General features: G+C 43.6%; 1 protein-coding gene across 2 annotated transcripts in view; it reads right to left on the bottom strand.

Annotated features, from left to right (window-relative positions):
* ADAMTS16 (ADAM metallopeptidase with thrombospondin type 1 motif 16) overlaps window positions 1-14097 on the bottom strand; it is a 1002496-nt gene that overhangs the window by 721086 nt on the left and 267313 nt on the right. The gene's annotated exons all lie outside the window — the stretch shown is intronic.

The raw sequence follows: 14097 nt of genomic DNA, 5'->3' as shown, positions 1-14097 counted from the left end.
CTAGTTGGAATACTGCAGGATAAGCTCATACCTGAATTACCAATGCCTGCAGTATCAGTAACTGATGGGTGAGAGAATACCGATGGAGTCATCCCGGACCAGAGCATCTGAAGTAGTGTGCAGTACCACAATACATTCCATCAATATATTCATACTGCAGTCAGCATACCTGACATCCTTCCAAGCAAAATTACATTAATTATAGCCAGCGCAGGTGTTTGATCAATAGGTAGGTCCTCAACCTCTTTGGTGAGTGGAGGCATTTTAAAGAACCTTTCTTTTTGTAATGGAAAATAGTCAAATGTCAATACCATTGCAGTGATCGTTCAACAGGTGAAATAAAACATTGACCTGGAGGCACCGGAGAACACATGACCACTATCACCAGCTCTACAGGCTTCTTGCGGCACAGGTGAGAGCCTCTCTGCTTGGCCGTGTGCCCCACATCGAAGGCAAAACTCCATTGCCCTTACCACGTGTACAATGGGAAATCGGTAATTGAAGTTTCACTTTACAACAAAAATCTTCCCTCATGCCCTAGAGGTCTGAGACACACTGCAATGATTCAGACAGATGTGTTTCTTCAAATAAATTGAACGCTATTTAAAATAATAACACCTTTGTCACATCACTCCTTTCTTCTCCAGATACATAAACTTATGAAAACTAGACTGTATATACTGAGTAGGGCATTTTACCTCTTGGAAAAATGTTGAGATATGCGAGAACGAACAAATTTGGAGAATGCTTTGAAAAACAGTGCCATCGAAACTTTGCAAAACGTTTATGAGATTAGGACTTTAAAAGGTGCATTTCTGTCCCCCGGCAATGCGCACAGAGGACCATCCTGGATAGCAGAGATAGGTTTGAGACGCGTTTGCACATTAAGCTTCTATGCTAAGGACAGCTAGGGCACTATGCCTGAATTTTGCAGGTACCACCAGGGAATCCATCATCTTGCTTTCCTTGGGTCACTGGTTTTGTATCAAATCTAATATACCGGGCAAATTCCTCCTTGTATAATTTTTACACCTTTTTTGTAGCTATAATTTTCACCATTAAAGTAATGGGGTGACCCAAAAAGGTACTGGACCTGGGTTTTAAACGATACAGAAAAATAGTCCAAGACCTCTATATTTTCAAAGCCTGACCAAATCAATCGCTTTTTTGTTCAACAGATTCAGAAGCCTGTCACTACGGATCAGCTCCAATCAATGAGGTACTGGGTTTTCTTAAGAACCGGTAAAGAACCGATAACCCAGCGGTGCCAGGGGACACACCCAGAGACCTCGAGTTCTTCCTGATTCAGACCTACAGAAACTCGGAGTCTTCTAGGTGAAGTCAAAGATCGATTTTATTGGCTGCAACCAAGGTAACAAGTGTCCTAGAAGTACAACACACGGAAGTATGTTCTCAGGAGACTGCTTCAATTTACAAAGTCAGGCTTCTCTCTTTATACAGAATATTCGGCCTTAGGCAAACATTCTTCGAATTTGCAACATATCATTTACAGGTTTTGGTTACAAAAGAAAAGCAGAGTCATGATGACATGTACATATTTCATGTCGTGCTGCCCATAACAAATCATCCGCAAGGCCCAACATTTCATCAGATATCGCTGGACCCCCAATAAAAACGGGCACCTCCCCATCATAAAGTAAGTGAAGCAAAGGAGCAGAGAAAGATGTGAGCGAGATACGGCAGGTGTGCGCGCTGAAATGGTTTTATGGCTTGTTGAGCCCTGATGCTATCTTGTTCGGCCACTGGGAGGGGACTGACCTAACGAGTTTGGCTTGGGGCAATGGTTCTAACTTGTATAGGTAAAAAAAAGTCAATTAAGGAGTGTGTGTCCTTGTGGAATCGAATTCAGCTGGATTAAGGCCTATGTAAAGGGCAACACATAAATGGAAGCCAAGGGTTCAGAACGCAAATGACGATTTCGAGGCGAAATCGTTACCCAAATGTGCTGAAAATACATGTACATGTTGTGCTCGTCATTCTCGGTCTTTTGATACCAAATTCGTAAGACTTCGATGAAGTTTTAATACTCGAGTAGAGAACGATTATATGAATTCAGAATTTTCAGAACCACAAACCCTCCTTTTGCCCTTACATAGGCAATTAATCTATCCTCATGTTAGTCTGAGTCCAGATCTATATTCCTAAAGTCATTGAGATGTTGCTGTAACATCATTCTAGTACTTAGTTCATCTCTTGGCACAGGCTTCCTTACACATGATGTAGCACAGATGCCACATATTTCAGGAGCACACTGTATGCACAGACAGAACAGGAAAAGAATGGCTAAGACCATCCCAATGACCATTAGAATTTTCCATCCCCAGGCAGATATCAGTTCCCAGAACCATCCCATTAACGACCAATCTCCTTTATCCACATGAATAGATTCGGAAATCTTATGTAGTTTGGAGATGGCCTGGTACAACGTTGGAGCGTTATCTGGGATGAAAATGCAACAGCTAGATTGGATCAATCTGCATACCCCACCTCGGTCTGCGAGTATAACATCTAAAGCGACCCGGTTCTGAAGGGTCATAAGTCGATCCGACTGGAGCTCAGCAGTCAGGTTACTAAGGGCACCAGCAGTTTCGGTCACGGTGGACTCAACTACCCTTGTCAACTGCCTTAGGTTCCTACTGTTAGCCATGGATCCCCAGAACGGCAGAAAACCCTTTGCAAAGCCCCCAAATTCTTGACCTGCAGTGTCTTCTTCACTCAAAACACCTCTAACTATCCTTGTCCGGTGGTAGTCTGCCGCTGCTGTGTAGGTGGGAGGCAACAGGAATGAAACAAAACATGAGCCCGAGAAGTCAGGGGGCAACCATGTATAGGCTCTATCATGGCAGATGAAATAGGTACCCTTAGCTGCTAAAAATGCAGGGGAAGTCTGAGACCCAAAAACATATGTTTTTGTACAGACACTTTTCCCTAACTGTGCTCCGGGATTCTTGCCAATACCTTGCAGACACAGGTTACCCTGATGGGGTACAATCCAGATCGGGGAAGACCTCTCTGCTTGCTGTTTCTCACTTAAGGTAGCTCCGTATCCGGTCACGTTCCAACCTACATATGCCCGTATCTCATCATCCGAAGTATCTTCATAAGAAATTACTTCCTTGATCATGTCGACTATACCTTTGACTAGGGCGCTAGTCTTGAGGTTGTCTTTTACAGAACGTAGGGGCTGGATTTCTCGTGCATATATGAACATTGTTCTGTATGCCCACACAGAACCATTGTGGCTGAAAGGCAAACCTAAATAAGGGATACCTTTATCCGTAGTGTGAGGCATAAGGCCACAAACCCAACAGTTAGTTGTGTTCATTACCAGTTGGTGTTGGTGTAAAAGCTGAACAAAGGAGTTATTAATGAACTCTAACCGTCTATTGGACTCGTGGTCAGGAAGGGGGTGAAAAGAATGAGAGGAAACAGTAGGGGGAGGTGATGCAGTGGGTGCAAATGTTACACGAAAAGAGAATAAAGCGTAACTTATTAAAAATGTCATCATACTCAATAACACAAAAATGCACAATATTATAAAACTTTTCTTTGTCATTACGGTGCACATTTTGTTCTTAAAATTCGTTCGTTTGGCAGGTCTCTCCACATCGGGAAACTCCATCCTCTCTAGAGTGCTGCCCGCGGTGGTAGGTTGATTCTGCTAAAGGATGCTTCTGTCAGTCCAGGGCAACTCCCTTAGACCAACCAGAACTACCGACCTAACGTCGTTAGCTGCACCCAAAGGACTTTTTGGGCAACCGCGGCCCTAGCAGCGGAACCCGGATGGCGGTTCGAAAAACAAAAATGAGCAAGTTTCCTGGATGGGAGAGCTGCACTTTAAAAAAAAATAGTACTTGGGGAAAAGGAAAATATCGGTTTATTAGTCTATGGATCTTTTGTTCTCAAATTGCAAAGAGAGAATCACTTTTATTAGTCTGTTTTTCTCGGTCTCAGGTTGTACCGTTGCTTCCCAGGTATTGTCTGGTCCGGAAACAACAGGTCGGGTTCTGCAGAGTTCAATAGCTTGGACGGTGGCACAGCCTTGTGCGAAATGTTCTCACTTTCTGGTTCAGAGTCAGTTCTTTTTACGTGCAAATCTTTAAAAGGGGCGGCATGTGACAATGTGTCAGGTTCTGGATCAGTGACACCCTTCTGGACCCATTGGTCATGGGGCGGAGGAAATGTTACTCTTTTACAATGGATCCCGTGGACCCAGTTGGCCTTCCCCTCCACCCGAACTGCAGATCTTGTAGAAAGAAGGACGAGGTGAGGCCCGGTCCACCTGGGCTGGTCGTTCTTTGTTCTTTGGAAGTTTTTAACGAGAACCCAGGAACCAGGATCAATGGAGTGACCGGGAGTTTCAGAGACCGGAGGCAGGGTGTTGTGAACCTGTTGATGCAAAACACGCAATTTAGCCGTCAATTCATACAAATAATCGAGCAAAACAGGGTGTTCCAACTCACTGAATTTTCTGGGTCTAGGCACTCCCCATTTATTGGCTGGCCGGCCAAAAACTATTTCATATGGACTAAGTTTCACTCGTGAGTGCACAGTCATTCTGGTGGACAGGAGTGCTGAGGGTAGAGCATCTGGCCATTTAAGACCCGTGCTCGCTTGGACTTTGGCCAGCTTGAGTTTTAAAGTGCCATTGTAGCATTCTACTAATCCAGCTGATTGGGGGTGATTTGCAGCGTGGAACTTCTGCCTGATACCTAATCCCTCACATACATTCTTCATCACACGGCCTATAAGTTCACTCCCGTTGTCAGACCAGATAATTCTAGGCATTCCGAATCTAGGGAAGTACTCTTTCACCAGGGCTTTCGCTGTGGACAAGGCAGTATTGTCTTTTAGGGGATATGCTTCTACCCATCTTGAGAAGGCACAAACAACAACTAGCACGTATTTTAAATTGTTGCACCTCTCCATGTGGATGAAATCTAGCTGCAAAACCTCGAACGGATACGTAGGAGGTGCAAAGTGACCAGCTGGAGTTGGGGTTCCCCTACCAAGATTGTGTTTCAAACATACCATGCAATTCTTGACAACATTCTCTGCACACTTGGGAATCCCTGAATTCTTCCATACTGGAGCCAACAACTCGCGAATCCCTTTCACGCTGATATGAGCCATTCCATGAGCCATTGTAACTACTGCAAGCACGTACGCATCGGGTAACAACCATCTCTGGTGTTCAGACAATTCAACCCAACAACCATTTGCATCCATCCTACCCGTACTTTCTTTCCACACGCTCAACTCTTTCTCTGTAGCCTCAGCTTGGATGGATTTCACACTTTCCATCGTATCTTCACACAGTCCAACATCACCAGTCCATCTTGCAGGACCTGTAACATACATTCGGCTCATCACATTCTTTGCCGTTTCCTTCACGATTTCATCAGCAAATGCATTTCCACGACCAACATCGTCAGTCACCTTCTTGTGTGCACTACATTTCACAATCGCCATTTGCAGGGGCAGGGTCAGTGATTCAAGAAGCTCATTCACCAACTGTCCATGCTGAATCTTAGCTCCATGTGAAGTCAGGAATCCACGTTCTCTCCACAATCGTCCAAAACTATGAGCCACTCCAAATCCATACTGGCTGTCGGTATAGACAGTCACTTTCATTCCTTTAGACAACACACATGCTCTCGTTAGTGCAATTAGTTCTGCTGCTTGAGCTGAATTATGTGGGACACGTGCAGCTTCAACAACTGTGTGCAAAGTCGTGACAGCATATGCTGCAGTTGTGTCACCGTTCGGGAGCTTGAAGCATGAACCATCCACCCATAAGGTACCATCACATTCAGCAAGAGGAGTGTCTAATAAATCTATTCTCCCTTTGGTTTCCTCCTCTGTTCTGAGAAAACAATCGTGCTGTTCTGAAACATCTGATTCATCTGTAATTGGCAGCAATGTAGCTAAGTTTAAGGTACTGCACCTTTTTATGAGCACATGACTCGCTAACAGTGTCAGTTCGTAAATGGACAGACGAGCACTAGTCAAGTGCTGTGTCTTGGTTCTATTTAACAACGTGTCTACTGCATGTGGGACCATCACGACTAGTGTATTAATTATTACTAAACCAGCAGACTGTCGAATAGAGACAGCTGCTGCTGCTGTGGCTCTTAAACAACTTGGCAATGCTTTAGCTACCAGATCCAAAGTCGAGGAAAAATAGGCACATGGACGCTGCCTACCTCCAAACAACTGAGTCAACACAGACAATGCACAGCCCTCTTTCTCGTGGACATACAATGTGAAAGGTTTACTGTAGTCGGGGGTACCTAACACAGGAGCTGAACATAATGCTGTGCGTAATTCAAGAAAACTTTTCTGACATTCTTCAGACCACGGAAAAGGATTGGGTGTACCTTTACACGTCAATGCCACTAAAGGTTTGGCTAATAACGAAAAATTTGGAATCCACTGTCTACAGTACGATGTAATGCCCAAGAAAGCACGCACTTCTCTCTGTGTTCTTGGCACACTCCATTTCGCTATTGCCTGGATTCTCTCTGGGGTCAGTTTCCTTCCCTCCTTCGATAAGAGGTGACCTAAGTAGGTCACTTCTTGTCGGCAATATTGTAGTTTGGAAAGTGACACCTTATGATGCAAATCACACAGATGGTGTAACAATGACGTTGTTGCTGTTTTACAAATTTCCTCAGTATCTGCAGCAATGAGCAAATCGTCAACATACTGTACAAGAGTAGCACCTTCAGGCAAAACAATCGTATCAAGCTGCGTTTTTAGAGCTTGACTATATATTGACGGACTTTCACAGTAGCCCTGAGGAGCGCGTTTAAAGCGGAAGCTGCGACCTCCTAAACTGAAGGAAAAAATATCCCTGCTCTCCTCAGCATTCGGGATGCTGAAGAAAGCATTCTTCAGATCAATCACCGAAAATCAAGAAGCAGAAGCTGGAATCATAGTCAATAATGTGGTAATGTCGGGGACAACTGGGAATTGTGGCACAACTATTTTATTGACTTCTCTAAGATCGATCATGAATCTGTACACGGGTGGCTGAGAAGGGTCAGTTCATTTCAAAACCGGCAGAACAGGACTATTGCAAACGTTGCCTCGTGTTTCTTCAATCACATCTTTTTCAATCAATTCATAAACGATCGCTAGCAACGCTTTTTCACCTTCACTAGAAATTCGGTATTGGGGAATTCGTGGCATTTTCACGTTGGCTTTCAATGTGACAACATATGGAGGTATTTCTAAAAGACCCACATCATTAGGACCAGTGGCCCAAAGGATATCTGGAAGAAACGACAATTCTGCCGGAAGTTTATCTCTTGACAGGTACATGGGAGAAACCACTTTCTTACCTAAAGTAAGTTGTACTCCTGAAGGAGAACAGTATAAAGTTGCATACAATCTTTTTAACAAATCCAATCCTAGCAAGTTTTCACCACAACCAGTTGTCAAAATAAGGGGTGCTTCGAATTCGCAAGGACCAACAGAAAGAGACAAAGGGTCAGACATCGGATTTCTAACTGGGGCGCCAGAAAAACCTACTGATACATTAGTTTCGCCAGACAAAGGTGCGCCAGGGAGTTTGGAGTGCATAATAGAACTCTTCATAGCACCAGTATCCAAAAGAAAAGGTTCCGACACACCTGATGTAATCACCTCAACGTATGGTCCACTCTGATCTACTGGAACTGAAACAACTCCCTCTCTTTGTCTATGGCTGTCCTAGCAATCATAAGTTTCCCAATTCTCACTTTCTGTATAGTAATCATCAACATAGTATTGAGCTGTTCTGTCAGATGTGTTGTTCTGCTGATCGAATCTGTTCATAGAATTTTGGGGTGGAAGTGGACGTGCGTTTTGGGGGACGTTTCCACGTCCTCTACCTCTAAAGGCTTGCTGAATACCTCGACCAATGGTGTTTGAACTATTTGCACGCTGTAACAGAATTGGACAATTATTCTTAAAATGACCTTCTTCTTTGCAATATAAACACTGATTGGGGCCTACAGTGACACGTGGCTGAGTATACTCGACTCTTTGCGAGTCCCTCTGATACTGTTGAGGGTGCTGAAAGTTATTCTGATAGTTCTTCTGACCATTATTATTCTGATTACCACCACCACGTGGCGGATATGCTTGTTGTAACAAAACCTTCGTTTTCAACTCCTTAGTTTTCTTTTCTGCTCTATCTTTCTCGTCTTTGTCCCTATTTTCATAGTACTGTGCTGTAGCTAATATCTGCGCTGAAGACGAAACTGCCCAAGAACTTTCTGAATCCTTTAACTTTTTACACAACTCTGGAAGTAGATTGTGCACAAATTTATCGACGAACAATCTCTGACCACCTTCGGTGGTCATATCCTGACCACTGTGATCGACAAATGTTTCTTCAAACCTAGTGAAGAAATCTGAGACAGTTTCTTCTTTCTTCTGCTTACATGCAGACAACTTGTCCCAATTTACACGTATTGCAGGCATTATCGTTTTCATGTAATCTACTATTTTACCGGGGAGTTCTGCTATTAAAGGCTCGGGCTTGGCACCGCCAACCTGTCGGGCATCTGCGGTAGCAATATTAGCCCATGAGTCACCTAATTCTTGATCGTGATCTGTATGGCGAATTTTACTCCATAAAGGCTGTGGAACAACATTCCCAAATACCATATCGATATCGGCTAGATTCATGATACATGAACCAGCAGTTTGTGACAACTCCTTATAATACCCTGCAGGATTTTTACGCGGATCAGGTAATGTTTGTTTGAGTGCTAAAACTTCTGCTCGCTTCCATGGGACATGTACCCAAACACGCTGGAAATGTGGCAGAATAGGGGGGTTGACAGTTGTGTCGCCCTCTCTCCATTGTGGGGGAACTTCTCTCATAGGGTATTGTCGCGCCTTTTTCCTACTAGATGCACTAGGCTCAGATTGTGACCCAGAACTATTCCCCTTACACCGATAGGATAACAATATTTCAATCGCTTTCTTGACATCGGGACCTACAATCATACCCTCTCCAAACTTAAACCGTACATGACACAATTCCTGCGGGACGCATTCTAAATCATTGTCTTCCAAATCTTCACAAAGGAAAACACACATTTGTTCAAAAACATATCTCTGTGTCGGTGCTTCCCATTGATGGAAGACCTCCATGACAGAATCTATATCGTATCTCCCAGTGTCCATCACCCATTTACGTGCTAAATGATTCAATGAGTCTCTCTCTTGATAGTCAGGCAGTCGACTTCGCAACTGTCTGCGTTCCATGTTAGGGGTCGTAGTAGGCGACCCAAGAAGAGGCGAGAAAAGGTTAGTGACAGTGCTAGCCATTTTCTGCCGAATGGAAGGTGAAACTGAAGGAAGAACGGGTGGAAAAATGGGGTGAGACAAGGCAGGGGCAGAGACAATAGTAGAGGAGACATCAGGGGAAATAGAAGGAGCGCTAGGCAGAGTCATAGGAGGCATAGGCGGAGCAGATGTGATCGGTGAGCCTTGAGGAGGCTGCACCAGAGAAGTATGAGTCAGCTGAAGAGTAGCTGGTGGGTGCGGTGGAGAAGCAGGAGGCAATGCATTTACAGGTTGCGCAACTAAAGGTTGCGGAGGTGCCGTAGCATTTTGTGCATAGGGGGGTGGCGAACTTAACAGGTGTGACATTAACTGGTCTTTTTCACGTTCTTTTGCTGCATCTTGCTTAAGACGCGGCAAAACTAGATAGCATTTATCTATCACCATTTTACGTTGCCTGTGCAACTGCTCACTCATCTGCTCTTCTTCATTGTCTTTAAACCGCATAGCAGCTTGCATTACTGAAAGTTCCTCTTCTCTCTTATTCTTCTTAGCTAATTTTATTTCTTTCTGTTTGGCCTCCTTACGCCATAGGCGGAAAGAGTCAAACATTGCCGGCCGGGCTTTCTTTTTGAACAGTTTAACTTCAAGGTTATCTAAGATTTCGATATCAAAACTACCGTGTTGGGGCCATTTTAAAACACCATCTTTTCTGGTGTATTTTATCCACACTTCATTGTATGTGATGGGGCCTACCCCATGTTTCACATATAACTCGTAAGTTGGAGTTCCAACTGGAGGAACCGGACATGAGTCCTCCAATCGGGAGTCCCAATTATTACCACCAAGACAAAACAAATTCCCAAGTCTAAGACTAGGCATCTTCGCTCTCTAGTCTAGTTCCAAACTTCGAAGGATTATCGATTACGATAGTTCTTGTGAATACACAAGTCCCTCGGTTTTGGTGCTTGCAAGTACCAACAAAACTATCCCAAGGGATACCAAAAACTAAGACCAATTAAGGACTGGGAGACGCTCCACTTATACTTAACTGAAATATCGTTGACGTCACCAGAAGACTCGTCTTAGTGTTTCGCTATACCAAACTTCAAGGGTCCAAATCAGGGCGATAGCCAGGGCAGCAGTCCTTGTAGCCGTCGGGAAGCGGGGAACCTCGCAGCAAAGACCTTCGGACCACGTCGACATGCAGGGGTCGCTGAAGTGGTTGGCCGTCCTCCGGAATTTTCACACGAAGCTCCTCACGAACCTCTGGCTGACTGGTACCACTGGAATCACCCCAAACGTTGGGCGCCAACTGAGGTACTGGGTTTTCTTAAGAACCGGTAAAGAACCGATAACCCAGCAGTGCCAGGGGACACACCCGGAGACCTCGAGTTCTTCCTGATTCAGACCTACAGAAACTCGGAGTCTTCTAGGTGAAGTCAAAGATCGATTTTATTGGCGGCAACCAAGGTAACAAGTGTCCTAGAAGTACAACACACAGAAGTATGTTCTCAGGAGACTGCTTCAATTTACAAAGTCAGGCTTCTCTCTTTATACAGAATATTCGGCCTTAGGCAAACATTCTTCGAATTTGCAACATATCATTTACAGGTTTTGGTTACAAAAGAAAAGCAGAGTCATGATGACATGTACATATTTCATGTCGTGCTGCCCATAACAAATCATCCGCAAGGCCCAACATTTCATCAGATATCGCTGGACCCCTAATAAAAACGGGCACCTCCCCATCATAAAGTAAGTGAAGCAAAGGAGCAGAGAAAGATGTGAGCGAGATACGGCAGGTGTGCGCGCTGAAATGGTTTTATGGCTTGTTGAGCCCTGATGCTATCTTGTTCGGCCACTGGGAGGGGACTGACCTAACGAGTTTGGCTTGGGGCAATGGTTCTAACTTGTATAGGTCAAAGAAAAGTCAATTAAGGAGTGTGTGTCCTTGTGGAATCGAATTCAGCTGGATTAAGGCCTATGTAAAGGGCAACACATAAATGGAAGCCAAGGGTTCAGAACGCAAATGACGATTTCGAGGCGAAATCGTTACCCAAATGTGCTGAAAATACATGTACATGTTGTGCTCGTCATTCTCGGTCTTTTGATACCAAATTCGTAAGACTTCGATGAAGTTTTAATACTCGAGTAGAGAACGATTATATGAATTCAGAATTTTCAGAACCACATCAATAAATGCATCTCATTCTGCAAAACACAAGAAATTTAAAGAAAGCAACAGCAACAGATAATGTCCAACCTGGAGTATTATTTAATATCTCAAGGTCAACAAATTAATCATTTCGAACTTTCTTGGTTAATAACAATGGTTGCCCCGATTGGAGCGTGCAGATAGAAAAGATATAAGTGATAAGTGATAAAGTGTGTAAGAAAAGGAATTCACAGAAAATATTTGTGACATAAAATATTCATAACAATTTATTATACAGTACACGAAAAAAATCAATTGATCGTACTGTGGAACCTGGCCAAAGCAAAACAAATTTACTCAAGCTTTTTATCTTAAATATTCATGACTCGTCTGTGTCAAAAATAAAGTCTGCACATCAATATACAGAGACAAATTGGTCCAGGTTTTTTACTAGGGGCGTTGACGTTTCGACTCGTCTTTAAGGCCTGTCGGTCATTTAAGCCTGGGCCATGCGAGTCTTCTTCAGGACATAAAAATGACGGGGCAACCAGGGGTGATTGATGACCCTACAACAAAAGACAATAATTCTATAAGCTGCTGCTAAATTTCAATGAGGGTCATGCCCTAATCATGTCTCAGTGGCTTACCCTCTCAGAGAATGGGGTGGCGCTTGTTCCCACATCCCAAGGATTTTCCTTCAATCCTACGACAATAAATATTAAAAATATATGTATAGGAAACCTTACTATCAATGGAAAAGTCCATTAAAGATAACAGGACTCCAAATTCAATATTTACCAATTGGGTGTCAGAAGGGATGGCTTACTCCACGTATTACTGTTCTCGGGTATGTAACTGGTAATCGCGATCACAGCGTCGCAATCGAGCACTGCAAAGAACAGACATGTCTATCAGTGCCTACACCCTCCCACAGAGATGAAACTAGTGAGGTGTTATTCAGAAAATTCAAATTACCTTGTAATGTTGCAGGTGTCCTTAATGCTCAATCCCAAGGTGTGGCAAGCTCATTAGGAAAATTTCAACCGATACTAGCCTGAATCAATCTCTAGATGACACTCTACGTTGTGCAGCCCTGCAGAAGTAATGGGGCCTTGGATTAAACTCTCCATCTGTACCCATGTCATTTAAACATGCCAAGCAAAACTCTTGCAAATACCTGTATTCCAGGGTCAATCAGATGCTACTCCTCGCAGTATACTATCAAAAGGATTCGGGGCAGGGCGCTCCCATCTTGCATCTATGAATCATTAATTAACCAGCATTATTCACAGGGACAATCGTACCAGATCCAACTGGTAGCTGAAAATAACCCAAGGGTGGCAAAGACGCTTACCGAGTATCTGTGTTCAATCACATCAGCGTCTCTCTATCATGAGCCTCCTCGAAGCTTCCACGTTAGTGGTAATGAAATAGACGACAGACTGGTGCTGCTCGTCTGCACGAGTCAGTATACGATTAGTGGCTGCACTCCTCTATCGGATTCAATTAATCATTGCCGATTCTCAACAGAATTTTTCCCAATGGTATATGAATTGTGGACATTAAACTTAAGGTCAAAAAGAAATTTATAAACAGATCGGAACAATCCTTGTGGCCGCCATCTTGGATAGGGACCATGGGCACAACATCGAGCTTCTTATAATAGTGGCCCTTGTAGATCGATGTGTACCTTAAACCATAAATGTGTACATATTGGCCTCATAACGGGACGTAGTGTTACTATAATCCACATTCGGATATCAAAGCCAATCGTGCAGTTTGTAACCAAGTTGTATTAGCGGGCGCCATCTTGTTATGGGCTCGCGCTCAGAAGCACTAAAATCAACCATATAGTTTCAGTGGCCCCTCAGCAAAGGAGCTATACAAACGTTACACAAAAAGACACATAAAATACATAGTTTACAAAATAACATTCAAACAATTAACAGTACAAAATTGTCTCATCAATGACATATATGTTGCATCCTCGTGTATGTTAACAAAACTACTTAACAATCAAAATTATGACATACATGCTACATCACAATACGTGGGAACCAGACTACTAATTGACAGATTATACCATTATTACGTGCATTGAAATGGGGAAATCAGTCATATACAGTTGCCGGAAAATGGGTAAATGCTGACAAAGGAGGCTTAATTATACTCTCAACAATGACACCTGTTTATTGATCTCCTCTAATTCATTCAATCCTTTGTTTATCGTGTCAAGTTGATGTATCCATTTGCATTCCCTTCTACTTAAGATCCCACTCAGGTCGCCACCTCTGGGATTCACCTTTACCTTTTCGATAACCCACCACCTAAAGCTATTAGCCTCATGTTTGAACGTGGTAAAATGTTCGACCAACGGGGCACCTGGTGTGCTGCAAAGTATGCGACTCATGTGCTGTAGGATGCGGCATTTAACCCTCTGTATAGTCTGGCCCACATATAGAAACCCACAGGGGCACAAGATGACATAAATGACCCCTGTTGAGTTACAATTGCTATGGTCTTTTAACACATATGTGTGATCATTGTGGGTGAATGTAACACACTCTGTAGTCAGAGGGCATGCCTTACACGTGCTACATTTAGTGTGACCCACCACTGGTGGGAAACCCCATAAC

Source organism: Lissotriton helveticus, chromosome 4_1, assembly GCF_964261635.1.
Source record: "Lissotriton helveticus chromosome 4_1, aLisHel1.1, whole genome shotgun sequence".
Lineage (NCBI taxonomy): Eukaryota > Metazoa > Chordata > Amphibia > Caudata > Salamandridae > Lissotriton > Lissotriton helveticus.
Note: the sequence above shows the minus strand (reverse complement) of the source record. Positions and strands in the feature narration are given on the sequence as shown.